The sequence below is a fragment of the Neofelis nebulosa genome, chromosome 9 (assembly GCF_028018385.1).
Source record: "Neofelis nebulosa isolate mNeoNeb1 chromosome 9, mNeoNeb1.pri, whole genome shotgun sequence".
Lineage (NCBI taxonomy): Eukaryota > Metazoa > Chordata > Mammalia > Carnivora > Felidae > Neofelis > Neofelis nebulosa.
This window is the reverse complement of record NC_080790.1, coordinates 9,965,672-9,986,406: the sequence shown is the minus strand read 5'-3', so window position 1 is coordinate 9,986,406 and position 20,735 is coordinate 9,965,672. Positions and strand designations below refer to the sequence as shown.

Genomic DNA, 20,735 nt, shown 5'->3' with positions numbered 1-20,735 from the left:
TTTTTTTTTTCCGAATGGATTTGGAATTTATCCTAGCACTGTTTTCGATTTTAAAAAAAGCATTTAGGGGCGCCTGGGTGGCTCAGTCGGTTGAGCGTCCGACTTCGGCTCAGGTCATGATCTCACGGTTCGTGAGTTCGGGCCCCGCGTCGGGCTCTGGGCTGACGGCTCAGAGCCTGGAGCCTGCTTCCGATTCTGTGTCCCACCCCTCCTCCACCCCACCCCTGCTTCTGCTTTGTCTCTCTCTTTCAAAAATGAATAAACATTTAAAAAATTTTTAAAAATAAATAAAAAAATAAAAATAGTACAAAGAGAACTCATGTGCTTTGTGCCCAGATTTACCTGCTATTCATATGTCCACGTAATAGGGGTGTGTGTGTGTGTGTGTGTGTGTGTGTGTAAATAACAGTTAACATGCCTCTTTAACTCTAAATACTTTTATGTGCATTTCCTAAGAGTAGAAGTATTATATAATTACAGTCAACATCAATTGCAGAAATTTACATTGAATCGATACTTTATCACCTATATTCCAGTTTTCTCAGGTGGCCCAATCATGTCCTTTATAGCACGTTTCCCCTCTACTACAGAATCCAACCTCTGGGGTCAGCTATTACAGGTCCGTCATGTCTATTTAGCCTGTAACACCCTCCAAACCTTTCTTTATCCTTCATAATGTGGAGGCATTTGAAGAATATATTGTTTTCTTTTTTCAAGGAAACAGTCTTCATTTTATGTTTGATGTTGAAGTCTTCTCACATCTACAATGAGGTTGTGCATATGCAGTATGTCTCAAGGTTTCACATCTGGAAGGACATGATGTCCACCCGCAACATAACATTGATCAGCCGGTGAAGGTGTTGGCCTAATTCTCTGGTGTTAATTTACTTTAAAAAATGTTATTGCTTTTAATCTCCTTCTCAACGAGTAAACTATCAATGGGAGAACACTTTATTTAATATCATGCCAATATCTCAAGCTCATCAAAATTTCTCCCTGATCTTAGTATCCACTGATGATGCTTTCCTGATCTAATCTTTATCATGGTGGTTGCAGAATGAAGATTTTCCAACTCCAGAACCTATTCCACATTTAATAGATAGGTTTCAGTATTCTATTGTAAGCAAGAGCCTTCTCTTCCCCGTGTTTATTTTTATATTCATGTATGTATGTATCTGTTTTTATTTATTAAAGAATGAATTTATTATTATCAAACATTACTATTAATATTACATTTCTATTAAAATCGTATAATGGAATATTTTAAATTTATTTATGAAATAATAATACCTGTATTTAATGGTTTATAATTCATTACTGAACATAGTTATTTCAGTGCTCAAATCTCAGATTTGTTCTGTGGGAGCCCTCTTACTCTGTCCCCTGTGCGTTTGTGACATGCTCCCATTTGACTTCCTGACATGACAAAATATTCCAGGCTCATCTTGGATCTACTCTACCCTAATCATGGAATCAACTTTTTCCAGGGTGCTGTACTTCCTGTTTATAAGCACCATTTACTTCAGAGCCCATTGTTTTTCTATTCATCAGCAATGTCAACCTCGTTATAATTAAAACTTTTTATGTAGGGGTGAGTCCAGTCTTGAGTTCTCTATTCTGTTCTTTGTGTACTTGATTGTTGCTAAATATGTACTAAATCTCTTATAGTTTCCTGTTAGTCATCGTCTTGTCTGCTATTAGGACAGTCTGGGCTCTTTTTAGTTTATGCCCATTCCTGTAAAATTTGTAATTACTTTGCTAATTTGATTTTAAAAATAACCACTAGGATTTTGAGTGAAATTGTATTAAATCTTAAGTCATTTCTACAGATGTGTTACCTTTCCAAAGGATACTGAGCACTTTTTTTAATTGAATAATTCAGGATTTTTTTTTAACTGCTAATCATTTTAGGTTGGTTTTCCCCTGCACACAATGTGTCATTAATTATGTAGATGTATTTTTTTTTTTTAATTTTAGAACCGTGTTCATAGATTATATCTTTAAATAAACACACAAATTGTTTGGGTTTGTTTTCTTATGTATAAATCCTAACTAGGCACAGCTTGTGTTTCACTCCCCTGTTTTCAATATCTATTATTAATGTGAGGATTATTTTTATTTTCCTCCTTTTGATTTCATTCTGATATCCATGTTATCGTGCCATAGATAGAGATCCATGCCTTAGATCTTGGAGCTGCCAGTTAGAAAATGTTAGGGTTACAAACTTTTGTGGTTTGCATGAGAGTGATGAATTTCTGGGATGCAGGAATTTTCAAGGTTTGAAACTAGGAAAGTCGGGCAAATGGGAATGATTTGCTCATTATGCACATGACTAAAGACACAGGTTTTTTTTTTTTGTTTTGTTTTCGTGTTTGTTTTTGTTTTTGTTTTGCCTAGTCTAAGGGTAGTATTCTCTTTGTGGGCAATAGGAATAGTATTCTTATTATTTGCTAATGCGTTTAAATGGATAACTGATATAATCTAGAAATAAATAAAGAAGTATTCTTAATGTAAATCATTCCAAAAAGAACTGCAGGCACAGATAGCTTCACCAGAAACTTTTACTAAGGAGTTAAGGAAAAAAAATGATGCCACACTAATACATTCTCCCAGATAAATGGAAGAAAAAAAGGGAGAAATGCTCTTTCAGTCTGAGTTCAGTCTATACGTTTATTTATTTTTTATGTCACCATAATGTTGACTTAAAAACACATGACACAGGTCTTACAAAACAGGAAAATTTATAATTTTGAAAACCTAAAGAAATATTAACAAATAAAATCTAGCAAAATACATATTACGAGCAAGTTGTATTTAGTCTGAAAATAACCTTGGGCATATGTTTAAATCAATGGAATTTGACACCTTAATAGAATAATAGAGAAAATTCGAGAATTTTTCGAGAATGTTTCGAGAATATCAAGGAATATTTTTATTCTGATACAAGGTAGCCATAACCAATGAAGAGAATGCATCATGCTTGGTGGTAAAACGTTGAAAGCTTTTTCTTTGAGATCAGCAAGAAAAGGATGGCAATGATGCCTGCTTTTTTTTTTTTTCCAATACGCATTTGGGATCCTAGTTAGTCCATTAAAAGAATGAAAACAAAAGTTATACATAGAAAATAAATAAACTGTCCTATTTGTAGACATTATCTACACATATGTGCATGCCTATATATGTGTAGAATATCCAAGAGCATCTACAAATAATTCTTAGAATAAATCAGAGTTAGAAACACGTTTCTTGGATACAGGATGAATTTATTCCTTTCTACTTTCCATCCCATCCATTTCCCCCCACCCCCACCAAAAACCTTACTTAAATAGAGGGATACACTGTGTTAGTATATTGGAAGGCTCAGTATCATAATAATGTGAATTTGTCCAGATTCTACCAAATTTACCCAATCAAAACTCTAAAATGATAGATTGATGATCTTGTTAAACTGATTAAAATCATATGAAAAAGAAAAAAAAATAAAATCATATGGAAATTCAAAGGGTGAAGAATATCCAAAGAAAAATATCCAAGGTAATCTTGAAGAACAAAATGGGAAGACAGGCCCGTAGAGGGTATTAAGACATCATAACGTTATTATAATTAAGATAGTATGGTATTTGTGCATAAACAATTAGACCAATAAAATGATAAGCTCAGAGAGACATCCGTATATATATGGACATTTAACTGATGAAAAATGTGTTCACAGAAAGTAGAGGGCAAGAAAACAGTTTTTTTAGTCAGTTGTGCTAGATGTATTTGGTAGTCATGTACATATCCATATCCACAGCTTATACAGAAATCAGTTTCAGCGAATTGTAGATCTGAATGTTAAAGGGGAAAAAAAAGCTTCATAAAAGTAACAGGATAATTCTTTTAGACTTCTGTATGGGAAGATATTTCTTAAACAAAAGACATAAAAATTATTAACAATGTAATATTGATAAATTTGTTAAAATATTTTCTGATAAAAAACTTTAATGAAATAAAATGCAGTCAGTTACTGAAAGAACATATTTGCAATTCACATAGTTGACAAAATTTCATCCGTGATATATAAATCAATCTTTCATTTCACTAAGAAAGAATAAATATACACATGACAATTGAATGGCACGTCACAAATGAGGATATATACATTATTAATAAGCACATGACATTGTACTCTAAAGTCATTAGGGAAATGAATATTAAAACCATGAGATAACACTACTTTTACCAACAATAGGACAGATGTAAAATTTACAAGAAATTTTGTAAGAACTGGTGGTTGGAAAGAATGTGGAATGAAAATAACCCTTATGAATTTCTGTAGAGAGTGTAAATCGTTAAAAACAACCCAGAAAAAATTTAGTATCACTTACTGTATTTGAAGATCTATATTCTGTATGCTGCTGCAGTTTTACTCCTGGGTGTATATCTAAAAGAAATTCACATATATGTGCACAAAAAAAAAAGCATTTAATGGGATGTTTTTATCGGTATTATCATGACACATCAACTCTGCAAATAACCCATCAGTGTCAGAATGAACATAAACAATGTGTTAAATGTATTGAGTGCTGTAACATGAAGCATGAGAATGAATTGCCCTTACAAACAATCTGAACGGGGAAAGGAGAGCATGTTAGACAAGAAAAACCATTTACTGTGAAGGATTGGTACACTTTACCCATGATTCTGTCTGCTTTTGTTTCAAAATTATGAATTGAAAAGACACAGATGAATTCATAAGAAAAAAAATTTAGGCAGAGATAAAGTAGAATAGAACTAGGAGCAAAATTAAGATTCTTTCAGTGATATTTGCAATACATGATTTTATTTAAAATATCTGAGATTGTGCTTTTTAAAAGCAGTAGATAACTGAGTACACGCGGGTTATGATATTATTTTCAACTTCCAGTATTTAAGAAAAATCCCAAATTAGCAATGTTTCAGGTCAATAGTGATGAATTCTCAATAGTTTGATCAGGGCATTGATTATACATACCAGTGCTTCCTGGGGGTGCAAAGAGGCCCTGTAATAGATTCAGGACATTTCATCCTGTAGATAGAAACTATTGATTGTATTGAGCACGAATGACAATTATTCCTGCCATAGAGCTCTTAACGCATGCCCTCGTTAGCTTCCACGTGCTCTACCCCAGTGGTCTCCAAATTCTCCTCCTTAACCATGTTGACTTCATCCCATTCTACTATTTCTCAGCTTGAGATATTTTAATGCCTGCTTATATTTCTGCCCATAATCCCTCAAATCAATAGCATCATATTCCGGGACCTTCATATCCTCTGTTCCACACACATCATTTTTTGCATGGTCACCTCATAAGAACTGTTGTGTCGAGAATTTACTGATTTATTTTTTTATTGATTTATTGATTTATTTTTTTTTCTGATAGTGTAATAAATTATCTAAATTTTTAATGTTATAAACAAACCACTCAGAATATACACTCTGGTCAGAGAACTGCTCTGTGTAATTCCATGCCTTTAAATTCCAATCAGACCTGATCTCTACCCAACATGCAGTTCTTCTTTGTAACAGCTTCATGTAAGCTTGAAGAACATATGTGCTCTTCAGTTGTTGGGTATAAAGTTCAGTTGGCATTACTATGAATGTATCAAATAGAGCAATATTTAATTATGCAGATTAAATTTTCCAAATCCTTACAGATTTTTTTTTGTCTTCTGCAAAAATTGTGTTCAATCCCCACTGTGACTATGGATTTTTTTTCTCCTTAAGTTATGTCAAATTTCGCTTCACATATTTTAAGGATACATTTTTAGGTTCATACATATTTACAGTTTTTATATTTTTCTGGTTGATTGACTTTTATCATTAAAAACATTCCTTTTTTTTTTTTTTTTTTTGGAATCTCTGGCCATGCTGCTTGCCCTGAAATCTTTGTCCAGTGTTAGAGTAGCTCATTCAGCATTCTTTCAGTTAATGTCTATATCATATATCTTGCCATTCTTTCCCTTTCAACTTTTCTGTCTCGTTGTTCACTAGAAATAGGTTCTGAGACAAGAGAGGTGCATCCAGACTTCCTGGGGAGTGGAGAGGTTTACCTATAAATAAAGAAGATCGATCAGAGGGAGAAACTACAATGTGGTTATGATAGAGGGTTTAGAGGATCCTATAAGAAGTTTGGGAACTGAGATGACTCTTTCCAGCTGCCCATAATTAAAGGGAGGAAGTCAGGACTTTTATCCCCAGTAGTCATCGGCCACAGGCCATGTGTGGGAGGTGGTGTAACCTTGGGCAGGCAGTTCCTGCATTCAAGGGTAAATTCCAGTGCAGGCTGCAGCTGTGGGTGTATCTTCCCAGCAGTTGGGAATGGGTGCACAAGCCTAACAGTGGGATCTGGGTGGAGCAAAATAGTATAATGAGAATACAATAATAGTATAATGAAATAACTATACTTAAGGTACATCCTTTCCAAAGGATCTATGATTTGATGTGCCCTTTTTATTAAATTTCTAATATTAATATTTTCATTGGAATATATTCCATTCACAATTAACATAACTATTGATATATGAGGTTGAAGTCTGTCATTAACTTTGGTTAGAAAACAAAAGAAATGTGATCCACCTATTATTCTATGCTTTTTTGCTTTTTGACTTCATTTTGATTAAGAATTATACCCTATGTGTTGGATGTGCTAATTAACCTTATTGTGGTAATCATTTCCTGATATATACGTATATCAAATCATTATATTGTACACCTTATACTGACAAAATGTTATATGTCAATTAAATCTCCATAAAGCTAAAAGAAAAAAATGGTGTGTTTTTGCCTCTATTTGTTAGCTGTACATTTCGTTAGTATTCAATTAGGTAGCTGCCACAGAGGTATAAATTAATACTTTTATTGCTTTGTAAAAAGTACAGAAACCTTGAAAGACTTTTGGAATATCTACTCTTCTCAAACCTACAGAACCATCCCCAAAACTACCGTGCGATGATTTTTACAAGGCCCCTCTCTAAATAGTTAGATTTAAAAATCGATAAATAAAAATGTATGGGACCATGTGAGGTACCATAATTACTATTTATTAATTAGTATTTAGAATAGTGAGGAGATATGAGGTACCTATGTACTTGTTTATTGTCCTAAGTGTGTATAAAGATTTTTCTTAGGTTCTAGACATCACTTTCTGTTTAGGTCTAGAAACCATCTATCTCTCCAAGGCTATTATCAAACATCACGTCTCACACTTGGAGAAAAAGAGAGCAAGGCTATTATTTGCTATCCTATGAACTTTTCAAAATGTTTATATTGAAACAGTACAGAATTTCTTATCTCTAATTCCGCTTATTTAATGCAGGCTACATAATTACTCATGATGCTGCCTCATCCACTTGCTGCTTTTGTGAATCCTGGCTTCCAGTTCAAACACTGTGAATTGAACTCTGTCAGTGATGACCAAAAATATAATTCTTACCTAGAGTGTGCAGGAGAATGTAAGAGATGCTTCATTTTCTGGTCATGTCAAATTAACTACTCAGAATTTTATAGTCTAAATGTAGAGTAACACATCTCCCAGCTCTGTCTTTTCTTGAACTTTTTAGGCTGTATGTCTCAGTTCCCAAGACGTGAGCCTTTTCAATGTCAACCTCACCCCTGTCTTCCCCACACTGCCACCAGTGAGGAGGAGAAGCAAAGGGGCTGTGAGCAGTTTTTTCAGTTCTTCTTCATGCCCCTCACCCAGCATGGCTCAAAACTGGTTGTTTATACTTAGCTCTAGGTCTATCACCCTTAGAATGTGAAGAACAAAGAGTTATGGAGAAAGGAGATTGTTTCTGTCTTTACAGCATGTCAATGTTCTTAACTCAGCAAGTCGTGAGGATGGAGAATCATGAAAATATTTACATTATTTTGACATTCTTTTCTCTCCTTCTCTAAGACAAGTTATTCACATCTTAGACTTTTATACCATGTCAGGTATGTTTCTTATGCTCTTTTCTGTGTTGTGTATAATTTTCTTTCTTCTTGATTGGGTCCTGATATTTTTTCTTACCTGTTTTTTAGCTGACAGATATTCTTTTCATCTGTGTCTAATAGTTTGCTAAACCCATTCTTTAGCTTTGTTGTTTCAGCCAGAGTATTATTTAATTCTATGAAATCCATTTGATTCTTTTAAAATGATTTCCCATTCTCCTCCTCTGATTTTTTGAATCTTGTAATTCAATTGTGTAAAAACATGAATTATAGTCACTGTGAAGTCTGTCTGATAACTGCAGTACCTAGATATTATGTAGATCTGTTTCCTTTTTTCTTAGTATTCCATCACTTTTTTCTTCTTCATGAATGCTTTTTATAATTGAGTGTCAGATATTGTACAGGAAAAATTGTAAAAATCACTAGAAACCCTGGATAGTCCTGTGTCCTGGGGAAAGAATTTACTAGTATTTTTTAAGGCAGCTTATTTAAGTCTCATTTCTTTTATCTTATCAGAGGTTGAGATTATTTGAAAATATAATTCAGGTCCTTGAAAGACTGGTCAATTTTGGGGTCACCTTTCCTCTTAAAGTGTATCCCTTTGAGGTTATAAACCAAAGCCTGTTTTTTCCTCCCTTTCTTCTTCTTCTTCTTCTTTTTTTTAATGTTTATTTATTTTTGAGAGAGAGAGAGAGCATGAACGGGGGAGGGTCATAGAGGGAGGGAGACACAGAATCTGAAGCAGACTGCAGACTCCAGGCTCTGAGCTGTCAGCACAGAGCCCGATGTGGGGCTCGAACTCACAGAGCGTGAGATCATGACCTGAGCTAAAGTCAGAAGCTCAACCGACTGAGCCACCCAGGCGCCCCCCTCCCTTTCTTTTTAATGTTTATTTTTTAGAGAGAGAAGGAGAGCATGAGCTGGGGAGGGGCAGAAAGGGGGACAGAGGATCTGAAGTGAAGCAGGCTCTAGACTGACAGCAGAGAGCCCAATGCAGGCCTCAAAATCTTGACCTCATGCCTCATGCCTTATGACCTCAGCAGAAGTCAGACGCTCCATCTCTGTGATCATGGTTGACAGCTTTCTCCCTGGGGAAAAGGACATCCAAACAGCTGGATCATCTGTTCTTCTTAGTTCTTTTCTGGATCTTGGCCTGGCAAACTTTCAATGTCTTGGTAACTCTCTAATACTTTCAAACAGATTCCTCATCTTCATAGCCTAATTTTTCCATTGTTTTAGTAGATGAATGAAACCAGTAATTCCGCCATTACTAGTAGACTATAGCTGACAGATTGCTCTGAATTTGATGCAAAAAAATTCCAGAACATTCTAATCCAACATAAAATGCTATTATAAACTCTCTGCATCACATGCAGCCATTCTTGCAATACAAGCCCTGGGAACACATTATTTATCGAATATAAAACTATGCCATGTGGCACAAAAGTTGGAAATGACAGAACCTAACTGTCAAGAATCTTCAGCCACATATTGGGAAGGTTTAAAATTAGCATTTATATATAAGTAAATGTTAGTATAAGGATAAAAGCAAATATTCGAATTTAAATTACTTTCAGATCCACCCGAGATTGATGGAGTAAATCTCTAAATCCATTCTAGGCACTTTTAATAATATTCATAAAAATTTGTGATGCAGATTTTTTTTTCCTATTTTACAATGAAGACATTGATGTGACTTGGAAAGAAAGTTTCTTGCTTAGTATCACACAGGTAGAAGATGTTGGAGCACGTATTTGGACACATATTGAAAGTGCGCACCGTATGTTCCTAAAATTCTAGTGTTCCTTCCATTCTGTGATGCTGCTTCACTGAGCCACAATGCAGTCAGAACAATTACATATTTAATCTCTATTTGGGTTTTTAATGAAGTAACATACCTCTCACTCTCCATTATTTAAGACAGAATATAAGTAGGCATGCAGATAAATTATACTTTTTCTTAATTATTCAAAACTTCAAGAATATATTGGTGAACTTGGGTTCTGCCCTTGCTCCTAAGTCATAATGATTTTCTTCTACTTCTATATTTGATTTAGGTTATGTATGAAGTGGCTTCTCTCCTCTATGGCCCCTAATCCAATGAGATTTATGTGGTTTGTGAGTCAACTTCTGTTTCATGTAAATTTATGCTTATATATCAATTTCATTTATTCACTATTATCAGGTCAGAACAATTTTTTCTCTGAATTAGGAAGAGAGACACTGAATCTTCAAAACAGAATCTAAATGTAGCTCTAAGAATTTGGATAAATTGAAATTGCCTAAAACTGTCAGTAATTTTGCAAATCAGCCAGGAAGACATCCAAATTCTATTACAAATGCTTTCGTATGTCTATCTATTAAAGGAGGCAGGTGCAAATGATCAGAGTACGAATCTATGGATTTAAATTTAGAATCTATTTTTTAATTATGCCATGACAAGATGGAGAAATTAACAAAGGATATGATAATAATAGCTATTCTTTCTGACTATTAAGTTTTGTTTCTTTGCTGGATTTTCTCTCAACACTTAGTTTTAATTCCATGGAATTAAAATATTTTTTGAGTCAGACACACATATCAAATTCCTATATATTTCACAATGATAATCCTTCCCTTTACTGTACTTTAGGATATCTATTATCTTTCCATGTATATGCTTTGTCACCATGGTAATGTTTTATCAGATGTCTCTAAAAAAACATTATCAGTTTCATTTCTTCTGTTTATTACACTCTTTTCTTTCTGATTTCTTTAGTAAGACAATCTTCACATTTACCACTCTTATTATAGGTTTTCTATAATTGTAATATTATTTGAAATCTATTTTCAGAGAGCATTTCTCTTTGAAAAGGTAACATAAATGAAACTATGGGCACCTGGGTGGCTCAGTCGGTTGAGTGTCCGACTTCAGCTCAGGTCACGATTTCCGGGTTTGTGAGTTACAGCCCCACGTCGGTCTCTGTGCTGACAGCTTGGAGCCTGCTTCAGATTCTGTGTCTCCTTCTCTCTGCCCCTTCCCTGCTCACACTCTGTCTCTCTCTCTCTCAAAAATAAATAAATATTAAAAATATTTATAAAAAAATGAAACTAGCCAGAATTCTACCCATTCTTTGATACTCACAAAATTTCCTGACCAATACTTATTTTTTTTTTTTTTTAATTTTTTTTTCAACGTTTTTTATTTATTTTTGGGACAGAGAGAGACAGAGCATGAACGGGGGAGGGGCAGAGAGAGAGGGAGACACAGAATCGGAAACAGGCTCCAGGCTCCGAGCCATCAGCCCAGAGCCTGACGCGGGGCTCGAACTCACAGACCGCGAGATCATGACCTGGCTGAAGTCGGACGCTTAACCGACTGCGCCACCCAGGCGCCCCACCAATACTTATTTTTCATTCAGGTTTGCCGTCTTTCTCTACCAATCTGAACTATGACACTAATAAACTAACCATTTGGGATGATGAATTTCAGTTTTCTCCTGATTCTGAATACTAATCATTATTTAGGATATTAAATGTTTTACAAATGTTTCAAACTATCTACTTTCTACATTCAACAATCACTGACTACTCAAGATGCTTTATTTTAATTTCATTTTAAAAGTTATTCTCTTCCTAAAATATAGCGTGTGTGTGTGTGTGTGTGTGTGTGTGTGTATATATATATATATATATATAATTTGACTAAAAATTTATAATTATATGCTTTATCAGTATATGTGTTTATATTGTTCTTACCTATTTTTTCCTTGAGACAACTGGAGTGGAATTTTTTGTCTTTTTTTATGTTTAGGTTTTATCTAATTAAGATAAAGAGAAATGCAAAATGAATAATCACTCTTCTCTTTTTTTCTTCTTCTTCTTAAGTACCTTCCTATTTTGTAAATTAACCTCTCAGCTACTATAAATTACCAAAATACAGCATTACTTATTTTAAGTTCTTCTCTCCGTGCCATTTTTCATACAAGGTCTTCTTCTTGGAAAGATCTGTACTCCCCTTTTCAACAAGAGTTTCTTCCAAAGCCTTCAATACACTTGTAACCAACATCCTCCGTGAGACCCTCCGGGTGGCTGATCACCATGGTGACTTAACTGGGTCTCCTCTGCTCTCAAAGCATCATTCACCCCACAAAGTAGGCAACCAAAAATGCTTTTTGAATTTTAATTAATGACTCTGTTTTACAGGAATAAATCATATTCACTACATATGACTTGAAGATCTATTATGATCCTGAAAGGGCTGGCAGGGAATTAACCATGTATGTTCTTACCAGAATGTTCTGGAACTAAATCCATCTTATCTGGCTTTGGAGCCCAATTGGCTTTGGTGTGTTTGGGGGAAAATCACTGAAACTGTTGTGACTCAAGATCTGTAAGATAAGAATTGTGGGTAGGGGCACATTTGTTTCTTTTTTGTTAAAGGTTCATTTCCCCTCCAGCCCTGTGGTCTCTGAGTTCCCTGCTTCAAGGATCAGGAGGTCATGTTTCCAGCCCCACCCCAGCACGTGTCTGACACCTAGCAAGCACTTACCACGTGGGTGAGAGGATCGCATGGTCCATTCTACAATTTTCAGTGCCCACGAGGATGGAACTAATTCTCAGGGCTGATACTCTCAAGGGAGAATCCCCAGCAATGATGAAAAGTAATCTTTACACTGAAGGGTGTGTGAGACAGAAAAAAAATAGATAAAAGGAAGGAGTATCCCAGGGTGTTTCTAGACAAAAAGTGTACCTTCATGATAATCACAGGAAAATGTTTTCTGGATGTCAGGGCATACGCAATCTTTATTAATAAAGATGTTTATGATACATTTTCCTAAACATTGCAAATCTGTGCAAGACTTACGTTGGCCTCCCCTAAAACAGAAGTGACTTTAAACTTCTGATCGGCTTGCCTGCTATTCTGGAATTTAAAATAGTTGGAATTTCATTCCATAATATTTTCCCCCCTGTTTCTCCCTCCCTTCCCCAGTCAGTTTGAAGCAAAACAAACAAACAAACAAAAAACCCACAACCCAAGAAACAAAACAGACTGAATCTTTTGATAGGTCCTTGTGCCCTCTAGTGGCCGATCTACTTAGCACGAGTACTGGCCAGTCAGGCAGGGGTGTCTTTAAATGGCTGACCAGCCCTTTCCTCCTCTCACCGGTGACGCTCTCCTAGGCTCCAAACACACAGTCTGCACTAAAACACTTGAAACAATGGCTGGGTCATAAGTAGAGAGAGTTGGTAAAACTTTTAAATCTTTTATCTAAACTTTTATCTACACTTTAAAAAAAAATTTTTTTTTAACGTTTATTTATTTTTGAGACAGAGAGAGGCAGAGCATGAACAGGGGAGGGGCAGAGAGAGAGGGAGACACGGAATCGGAAGCAGGCTCCAGGCTCTGAGCTGTCAGCACAGAGCCCGACGCGGGGCTCGAACTCACGGACTGTGAGATCATGACCTGAGCCGAAGTCCGACACTCAACCGACCAAGCCACCCAGGCTTATCTACACTTTAAAAAAAAAAGTATTTTTTTTTTCAGAAGCAGTATAAGTGTGTATTCCACAGGAATACAGCATAAATTATATTAAAATGTTTCATTATCCCAGTGACCAGAACAACAGGGTTCTTCCTTATTACATTTTTATGACATATAGTTCAAATAATATGTATTTAAATGTATTTATTCAGTAGGCTGACTTTTTGTTACTGACTGGGAATATTGATGACTAACTAGGTCTAGCAGGGTGTGAAAAATATAAAAGTTAAGAAAATAACTATATTTTGTATAAAATTACATCTACATAATTACTCCTTCACCAAGTATATGTTAACCAACTGAACAACAATATTTTCAATTCAGAAAGGAAGATTCATTTGGAAAATAACCGTCAAGTCAATTATTAGATATTTATTCATTCAGCACATAGTTAAATATAATCTGTGTTGTGCGAGATATTAGTATAGGACTGAGAAAAACATGGTGAATTCCTACGTGGAGCTAATGTTTCAGGAAATAAACACTAACTAAATAAATAATCATATTATAAATGTAAAAAGATAGCACTGTGAAAATGCTAGAAAATGGAAAATGTAATATGAGGATGCTTAATAAGGGAAATTGTATTAGCTGGGAAAATATTGAGAGGATGAAGTCTGGGGTAAAGTCTAAAGGAATAACAAACATTCTAAGAGCAATGAGTTAAGGGTGAATTTGGGAAAAAGAGAGATATCTCTGGCGAAAGCAGATCTTGAAGGAGGAAGACAACCTTGAAAGATTGAAAATAACAGACATCAAGAGGAATCATAGTGCTTAAAAAGGCAAGAAAGCTCAGTAGGCATCATCAGCATCATGGCCATAGAAGGAAAGGAAACTCAGCAAAACTAAAAGGCAACTGACAAAACGGGAAAAGATATTTGCAAATGACATATCGGATAAAGGGCTAGTATCCAAAGTCTATAAAGAACTGACCAAACTCCACACTGGAAAAACAAATAATCCAGTGAAGAAATGGACAGAAGACATGAATAGACACTTTTCCAAAGCAGACGTCCAGATGGCCAACAGACACATGAAAAGATGCTCAACGTCACTCATCATCAGGAAAATCCAAATCAAAACCACACTGAGATAGTACCTTATGCTGGTGAGAGTGGCTAAAATGAACAAATCAGGAGACTATAGGTGCTGGAGAGGATGTGGAGAAATGGGAACCCTCTTGCACTGCTGGTGAGAATGAAAACTGGTATAGCCACTCTGGAAAACAGTGTGGAGGTTCCTCAAAAAGTTAAAATAGAACTACCCTATGACCCAGCAATAGCACTGCTAGGAATTTACCCAAGGATATAGGAGTGCTGATGCATAGGGGCACAGGCACCCTAATGTTTATAGCAGCACTTTCAACAACAGCCAAATTATGGAAAGAGCCTAAATGTCCATCAACTGACGAATGGATACAGAAGATGTGGTTTATATGTACAATGGAATACTACTTGGCAATGACAAAGAATGAAATCCTGCCATTTGCAGCAATGTGGATGGAACTGGAGGGTATTATGCTGAGTGAAATAAGTCAGTTAGAGAAAGACAGATAACCATATGTTTTCACTTATATGTGGATCTTGAGAAATTTAACCGAAGACCATGGGGGAGGGGAAGGGGAAAAAAAAGTTACAAAGAGGGAGGGAGGCAAACCATAAGAGGCTCTTGGATACTGAGAACAAACTGAGGGTTGATGGGGTGTGGGAGAGAGGGGAAAATGGGTGATGGGCATTGAGCAGGGCACTTGTTGGGATGAGCCCTGGGTGTTGTGTGGAAACCAATTTGACAATAAATTATATTAAAAGAAAAGGACATTTAGTATTTATTCTTAGAGATGCCCTTTTTGGAACTTCAATTATACAGTTGTTTCTTTCTGGAATTTTGTAACTTAAAATAACTTTAAAAAGCAGATTAAAAAAAAAAAAAAAGGCCATTCAAAGCAACGCCCTCTACCCTGACATACATAAACACAAGAGCACATATGCAAAAAGTACTGTTATACATGTTTATTATTTCTAACCAAGTAATTTAAAAGCAAGTTGAGTATACAGTTTCTTTGGTATTTATCAATTGATTAAATCAAGTACATTTAGAATACTGTTGCCTGTTCGGTAAAAAATATATCAACATCAAAGATATGATATTATGTTTCTTCTTTTTTGGCTGCTTCTTTTGGCCCTTTTTGTTTTATTTATTTATTTGTTTGTTTATTTATTTATTTGGAAGTTTTCTTATGGTTCCCAGTGATCTTCAATTCTTAGTGGTCGCACCCTTGTTTATTCCCCTTGCCTTAAAGTTGAACTGGATCCAGTTAGACTTGCTTCTAGAAGATAGAATTTGGCAAAAATGACAGAATGCCTCTTCCTGGTTAGGTTACCAAGGATGGTGGTTTCATCTTGCAGGCATTCTCTCCCTGGCTCTTCCTAGGTGAGGGCTCTGATGGAGAGGGTGAATGAGGGCAAGAGCTGAGGGCAGCCTCTGGCCAAAGGCCTGTGGGAACTGAGGCCCTCAGGCTGAGAGCCTCCACGGAGCCAGCCGGGTCCTGCCGACAATGGATAAGGGTGTTTGGAGGCAGATCTTACCCCCGTTGAGCCTAGAGTGACTTTGCCACCCCCCTCCCCATCAATGTCTTAATTGAAACCCTGTGAATAGGGCAGTCATTCATCCTGGTTTGCCTGGGGCTGAGAGGTTTCCTGGGATGTGGGCCTTCCAGTTTTAAAACCTGGCAAAGTCTTGGGCAAACCAGGATGAGTTGGTGAGATAGTAATTGTGAGCTAATAGCTGTGTGTTGTTTCCAGATGCTGAACGTGAGGGTAATTTGGTAGGCAGGGGTAGGAAACTAATACACGTCTATTCAGGATCCACCTCAGGCATAAGGTGTCACAGCAAAACCTCTGATTCTTAAGTATGTGCTTAGAGGTCCTTCATCAGAACCCCTACAGTATTCTGTGCTTTTCTCTATGACAACGTCTGAAACTCTTCCTTCTGTTGCACCAGACCAGAAACACTCTGAACGCAGGGACTATGTTTATTCTCCAAGGAAATCTTTGTAATATTCAGAGCAGGTATCACAGTACTGGAACTGAATGATGTGTGCATATGCCCTGGCTGGCTTACTTAATACTCTTATGTGTACTATAAAAAAAAATGTCATTACTTAGGGAGACGATGCTTTATAAATCAAAAATACATTAGCTCAAGTAAATTTTGATCTTTTTGCATTATGACCGGATTTCTTGCATCTTTGCCGTGTTGCGAGAAAGATAAAAACTTACTTCTTTTTCTTTGTTTTGTTTTATTTTTAAGCCAGAGCTATTTTCACAAATCTGACTCCTCATTTTGTGGTTAAGGACACGATTAAGGAATCAGAGGACTTTGATTTTGTGATCAAGGTATTTCAGAATAAATTGACACCGGTGTTGAAGTAACAAGAAACTCATTACCAATAATATAGAAATAACTTCAAACTCTGTCTTCATTTCACTAAGAAGCATGGATATTCATCTTTGTGTAACGATGATTGAGTAAAAGAAACAGATATGACAGGGGCACTTGGGTGGCTCAGTCGGTTAAGCGTCTGACTTCAGCCTAGGTCATGATCTCACCATTTCCGAGTTCAAGCTCCGCACCGGGCTCTGCGCTGACAACTCAGAGCCTGGAGCCAGTTTGAGATTCTGTCTCCCTTTCTCCTCTGCCCCTCCCCCACTCACACTCGGTCTGTCTCAGAAATAGACGTTAAAAAAAAAAAAAGAAACCGATCTGACAAAATGGGAAAGCTTTATAAAGGATCAGTTGTGTCTGTCATTGGTAGACTTGCCTAGAGGTCTGAAAATAGGGTTTGTAACAGACAACATTCAATCCTATTAACTTAATTGACGAAAACACCAAGTTATATGATTATTATTCAGTTCAGTCTCTAGGGGCCACATTCCTTTTGTTTAGTTTGAGCTCCGGGCAATTGCTCTTTAAACCTGTGCACGCAGTTATGTCTTAGCAAAGAGTGAAGAGTGTGGCTACAAATTGCACCAGTGCCATATTTCTGCAAGCAAAACACATCTTACGTTTTTCTTTTGTTTCTTGCAAAGCTGTTTTTATATAATATGAGTCAATTATTTTAGTCTTCCCATATGTAGTCTAATGATTGATTGATTGATTTAATTTTTTAATGTTTATTTATTTTGAGAGAGAGAGAGAGGGAGCACGAGTAGGGGAGCTAGGGGAACAGCAGAAGGAGAGAGAGAATCGCAAGCAGGGGTTCACACTGTCAGCACAAATCCCGACACGGGGCTCGAACTCACGAACCATGAGATCATGCCCTCAGCCAAAATCAAGAGACGCTTAACTGACTGAGCCAGCCAGGCGCCCCATGATTTCTTTCTTTTTAAGAGTTTACTTTCTCCAATGCCTGAACAGAGTATCAATGAAGTGTGCTAATATAAACCCCACCCGACCACAAATTCAACCCCCCGCTCCTTTTGTTGGGCTTTATGTGTTGACTTACTGCTTCTTGATCTTCCTTTGGTTCATTGGGAGCTATTTTCTACACTTTTTGGTGGGAGTAGGTAAAGGAAGGAAGATATTTTTTTTTAATGTTTATTTTTGAGAGAGAGAGCACAAGCAGAGGAGGGACAGAGAGAGAGAAAGACAGAGACAGAGGATCCCAAGCAGGCTTCAGGCTGACTGCAGTGCCCAATGTGGGGCTCGAACTCATGATCTATGAGATCATGACCCAAGCCAGTGTCAGATGCTTAACCAACTTAGCCAGCAGGTGCCACAGGGAAGATTTTTTTTGTTTTTAATTAGTCACAAACAGAATGAAAATAAAGGTTTTATTAAATGGCAGAGTGTCGTGAGTGTTGGAGAGAGATGATATCATACAGGGATGCAGCAAATAGGAAATGCGAAAAAGAAAATTCTTATATTTCAGAAAATTTAAGGGAAGCAGTTACTGCATAAAGTGAGATGTTGGCCTCAAGGCATTTTTATAAGTAAATAAGCCAAACATTTGTAGCTTTCTAGAGCATAAAGTATAGAGAATATTTAACACTTACTGCTTTATAAGAACCAAGTATTGATGTGTTTATTATATCTAATATGAACACTTTAAATGTTCGTATTATATTTTCTTTGCAAACTTTCATTGAAAAGGAATTTGGTTAACAGTTTAAGTTCTTTATTAGGTATTTGAGACAAGTTACAAGTGATGTCCTGTGCAAAAAAATAAAATAAAATAAAAGGAATTTATTTTATAGTTTGTAAAACATTAATATTTCTTGTTCTCACTTTAAAAATTGCACGATGCTTCTGAATCTTCATCTGTTCTTCTAGCCTCTTTTACTTTTCTATGGAATTTACAGTCTTTACCTCATACAAGCTATGAAAAATGCTGGGGGATTACTAATAAATAAAGTTTGAAACTTACTCGTTTCTGAAAAGGATGTGTGCAATCCTGTTTATGGATTAATTCTCCCTTCAGAGAGAGCTATGTGTTTCCTCGTGTCAAAATGAACTACATCTTAGAACGCTAGTCAGAATGTATGTTTCCTATGGTACATTCTATTAAGTTAGCTGTTAGTCATCAAAGATAGCATGCGAGTTAGAATACATTGTATTTAGAAAGCTAGAGATTTAATCTCTCGGATTATATTATATGTTTCAAGTTTTATGCCCCCCCATCATAAAGGAAATGATATCTGGGGTATTTCAATAATACCCAAACTGTGCATTCAATTCATGGCTAATTAGGCGGAACTGGATCTTACCTACTGTTAGCTTCCCTTCTCTATCTTGCATTAATGGAAGTTGTACTAAATACTCTCCAGTTGAACTAATTAAGCCCCCCCCCAAAAGTATTCTCAAAATCATGAGTTAATGTTATATTTATATTTTTCCTACCATTTCTATACAATTAAATAATATTCTAAATATTAAAAATAGTTATCAACCCGAGATCATTGCAAGAGGTCAGATTCATGCTAAGAAAGTCAAGAAATTTGAAATTTGGACACATTGATGATATGTTCACACACTAACATTAGCTCACGTTGCTAATGAGATGAATATTTTTAGGAAAAGAAAAGAATAATTGTGACGATAGAAAAGCTGCCTCAGGCCACTTTTCTCTACGTATCGATTTTGCTGAACTGTCAGGTTTGTTTTACTTCTTGAATTCCACATAAAGTAAGGTGTGTCCTTGGTCCCCTCACAGACTATACAAATTCTGCCCATAGCCCAAGTTCTAGTTTAAAAGCTAGAACTTGCTTCTTAGTTTAAATTGCTTCCCAGAAATTTCGTGGTGGCCACACTGTCCTGGATGCTTCTATGACACAGTCCTCTGTTATTAGCTACTATTAATTTCAGATACGTATTGACTTACTCATCTGTTAGGAAGGGTAGCGTCCAAATTTTTGTGTGAATAAAATTACCTTGGCAGCTTCTGTACTAGTCTGTCTGCCTGGAAAGATGTAATTTAACAGATCGAGGATGATCTACAGAAATCTCCACATCTTAGAGGACCATGTACCCATTCTGTTCAACTTAACCTATTTGCTCTTATGAAATATTACTTTCTCTATTTCTGCCAAACACACTCTGAGGACTTTATTCTCCTGCACCATGCCAAAAAACTCATGTATTTTCTGTAATTTTTTTCCAACATCTTGTGACACTGCTTGGCATCTTGGAAGACTCAAAAAGTAGTAGGCTATAGTTATTTTATTTCAATCTTCAATTTGTTCACTGTGCAAACTCCTTCCTAAGTGTATCGTAAGCGTTCTGCTTTATGACCATGATCATCTCATTGAATTAAATTTAATTTGATAATTGTGTGGATTTAAATCTTGTAACAAGTCTTTAAATCTTTATTTCCACATGCGTGCATGGTTTTATTTTTTTTTTTTTCATTTGTATGTTGCTTAATAGGATCGTGTTTTCAAGTCTATTTTAGTAAAGTAATGTGTAAAATAAAACTGAGACCTTATGCGTTTGAAATGAAAATAAAAGGCATATAGATCAGAACGGGAGAAATAAGACTGTTCTTGTTTATAAGTGACATAATCATATGTAGAAATGCTGAAATAATTAAAAAAAAAAAAACCTCTTGTAACCAATAAGCAATTGTAGCAAGGTTTCAGAATACAAGGTTAAGATATAAAATTCAGTCACTTTCCTATATACCAGCAATGAACAGCTGGAATTTGAAATTAAAACTACAATAGCATTTATAATAGCACCCCCCCCAATGAAATACTTAAAGGT

The 20,735-nt window shown here is 36.0% G+C and overlaps 1 long non-coding RNA gene across 1 annotated transcript in view; it reads left to right on the top strand.

Moving 5' to 3' along the window:
- Positions 1-20,735, top strand: part of LOC131484375 (uncharacterized) — a 536,971-nt gene that overhangs the window by 431,842 nt on the left and 84,394 nt on the right. The window lies entirely within an intron of this gene.